This window comes from Etheostoma cragini, chromosome 12, assembly GCF_013103735.1.
Source record: "Etheostoma cragini isolate CJK2018 chromosome 12, CSU_Ecrag_1.0, whole genome shotgun sequence".
In the NCBI taxonomy this organism is placed as follows: Eukaryota; Metazoa; Chordata; class Actinopteri; order Perciformes; family Percidae; genus Etheostoma; species Etheostoma cragini.
This window is the reverse complement of record NC_048418.1, coordinates 21,575,986-21,579,678: the sequence shown is the minus strand read 5'-3', so window position 1 is coordinate 21,579,678 and position 3,693 is coordinate 21,575,986.

Below are 3,693 nucleotides of genomic sequence, written 5' to 3'. Positions count from 1 at the left end.
TTTTTGGAAAATGGCTGCAATGAAACAAAGAGTGAAAAATTTAAAGGGGTCTGAATACTTTCCGTACCCACTGTACGACTGATTGTTGTCCTATGGAAAGAGTCTCCCACCTCAGCTGTAGATCTCTGCAGTTCATCCAGAGCGATCATGGGCCTCTTGGCTGCATCTCCAATCAGTCTTTCCCTTGTATGAGCTGAAAGTTAAGAGGGACAGCCCGGTCTTCGTAGATTTGCAGTGGTCTGATACTCCTTCCATTTTAATATTAGTGCTTTCACAGTGCTCCTTGGGAGGTTTAAAGCTTGGGAAATCTTTTTGTATCCAAATCCGGCTTTAATCTTCTCCACAACAGTATCTCGGACCTGCCTGGTGTGTTCCCTGTTCTTCACGATGCTCTCTGCACTTTAAACAGACCTCTTAGACCGATTATCACAGAGCAGGTGCATTAACACATCCTTGTGCACACAGGCCAGGTCTCAAAAAGGCTGAGGAAGCATTGCTCAAAAACAATATATTTTGCATAACCATATGATGATACCGGTGATGACAAGAGACAAAGAAAAAACAACATTGTCCATCTCAGTCCAAAATCAATCTCAGATTACACATTGTTTGTAAATTACTGCTTGTGAGAGATGTAAGTTCGCTGACAAAAGCTTAGATGATTCTGACTGTGCGGGACTGAATGTGGAATCTGGAGGATCATGGCCTGCATAGCGAACATCCTCAACCTCCTCAAATTCAAGGCGAGGTCGAAGGCATGTCAATGGGATTTTGAGCTTCTATGTATGTCCCATTTACCCACCGAACTGTCATTATTCACATATGATAGGGTAAAATCGGTTTCGCATTCTATCACCTCTTTAATGAACGCCCGTTGCATTCAAGCCACTGCCAAATGAGTTGCCACAAAGCTAACTAACACAGCTCTCTCTGCATTTTTCAGTGTGACTATGTTCATCCAGTGATTTTCCTGCGCAGAAACTCGAGTGAAGGTTATTACCTCTTCTGGAGAGTCCATCATGCTTTTTTTAATCCTCCGTGTCCTCCTTGGCTTCTAGCAACTGCATCGAGGAGGGGTAGAGGCTGTGCACGATCACGGAGGCTTGTATCATGTGGACGCGCTGACAGTGTTGTTGTCACTATTTAGAATTCCTCATGGGGGAGACAGAAACTACGCACTATAGCTTTAAGTACAGCACTTGAGTAGATGTACTTAGCATGCCATCACTGCATATACAAAAGGTACACAGCACAAACACCGGTCTCACAACAACATGCGAGCAAATGGCTAGCCAATATTTTTTTATACCAGCGCTCCATCTCTCAGCACGCATCCATATCTAATCTCTCCCATTATCTTTGCCCCCTCTCTGTGACCCGGCAGCTGTGGCTCCCTCAAGTCCCTCTGTTAGGGGGGTATTATTGTCTGAAGCCGCCTCCATCCAGTCACATGCTAGTCAAGCGACAGAGCTCAAATGACTTTGTGCTGTTGAAGTTGGATTCTTAGACACTGGTGTTAACCAACACATTACTAAGCTTACCACTTATGGATACTTGATTATATATGGCTAATACATGCTAAATAGGGGGGTTAAAACGAAGAGTACTTACTTCTCCAGTGCAATATGATTCAACCTCACCAACAACATGTGAGGTATAAACCACATCAGTCTAAAAGCAGCAGAAACCTCAGATGACACATTACCACAACTTCTTACTCTTACGTTGCTCACTTAGTTGCAGGTCTGAGGAAGTACTGCCAACACTGGACAATGACAGTAATCAAAGTTCATTGCTTTGGACCATATTCTTCACGCTGTAGGTTGAGGCAATAATTGCATTTAACCGGTGTTGGGGTAGTTCCTCCAAAAAAGTAACGGATTACACAATGGATTACTCACTGCTGAAAGTAATCAGTTACAACATTCATTGCATGTAAAGTATCCTTGCGTTCTTATATTATTTAAATATTCTGGCAGACGTGAAACATACAATATGTGTGCAATAAGAAACCACCTTTGCTTACGTTTATTTAAAGGCTATGACAAAGGATGGAAGGAGTGTGTAGCTTATGTGTTGGTGTGCAGCAGCCATGTGGCAACAGTGACACACAGTTTGCCTGCTATCCGTCAGTAGAGACAGCAGCATGTCTGTAAGGATGTGTCTGCCTGTAGTTCATGAAAGGCTGAGGTAGATGAGGTTAGAGCCAATACCTCCACCCACTCTTTCACATTTCCTCAGCAAGTTTTTTGTTGTAGTAGGGGTTTTCTGCCAAACGTCTCACTCCCTCTCTGAACTTTAATCTTATGAGCGCACAGTTAGCTCAGTTGGTAGGGCGGGCACCCGTATATAGTGGTGTACTCCTAGATGCAGCGGGCTCAGGTTTGATTCTGACCTGTAGCCCTTTGCTGCATGTCGTTCCCCCCCTGTTATGTCTTCAGCTGTCCTGTCAATAAGGGCCTAAAAATGCCCCAAAAATGATCTTGAAAAAAACTTTTATCTTATTTTCATTCTCACATTGGAAAGTCATATGACACAACACAGTCAGATTAAAAGAGGGATTAATACTTTTCAAACCGTTATTGTTTAACACTTACTTGAGGGTGCCTTTCTTTATCAAGAAACCCTTTCGATCCATGGACTGTTTTTCAGTCCGCAATGAATGACTCTTAGTCAAGTCTATCTTCAGGTTTGTCGATATTTTGTTTCACCCCCGTATTTTCTTGCCAGTAAAAGTCACAAAAAGGAAATCAAAAATAACTGCACCAATAAATAATACTGATTCAATTGGAGCATAAAACCTCCCAAATGTGTGGCCGACGGCTAGCTACCTTAGCTGAAAACACAAACACACGCTGTGTGCCCAGTATTGCATACTATTTTAATAGTGTACAATTCACATACTATTGATTTCATAAGAAGGTTTCGGACTTATACCAAAACATCGTAAATACTGTTTTAGCATACTAAATAGCATGTTAGTATGGAATTTCGGACGCAGTCTTTTTATCTTGCTACCCAGCTAGCTTTAGCCAAGTTAGCGCATAAATAGGTAAGTTAACATTAGCCTGCTGTTAAAAATGTTTCAGCTACAGTTGCAAGAGGTTTTGTTTTATAATAAATCCCAGTGTTAGGTGTAGCTAGCTTGTGCTCAGAGTTTGACATAGATACATTTGAGTGTGTGAAGCGTACTGAACAGGAGCACACCAAAAAAAAGAAGAGTGGAAAAAAAGAGAGGCGGAAAACGGCGGAAAGGAAACGTGGCGTGGTGAGGTGTAACTTTTCAACTGTAGATAAAAATAGAGCAAGATGCACCGACCTATTTGTGACAGGTACGTGGGACACAGCAGCAACACAAGTAACATTAACCTCTTCAAAAACAAAAACAAAAAACACTGGTTGGAAAATACACAAGGCAGAAAGTGAAGTATCCAAAATGAGACAATTTAATTCAGTTGTATTTATAGTATCAATTCATAACAATAGTTATCTCAGGACACTTTACAGATAGAGTAGGTCTAAGACTGCACTCTAAGACAATAGGTGAGAATACAAAACATATCAGAAGTTATGGCTGCACTTTTACTTTCATTAATTATTAGCATATCACAGACGGGGGATTTTTCTACCAAAAGCCCCTCATGAGGTGAAAGCAGTGACTGGGGTGAAAGTAGATACTCCACGCGTCCGTTA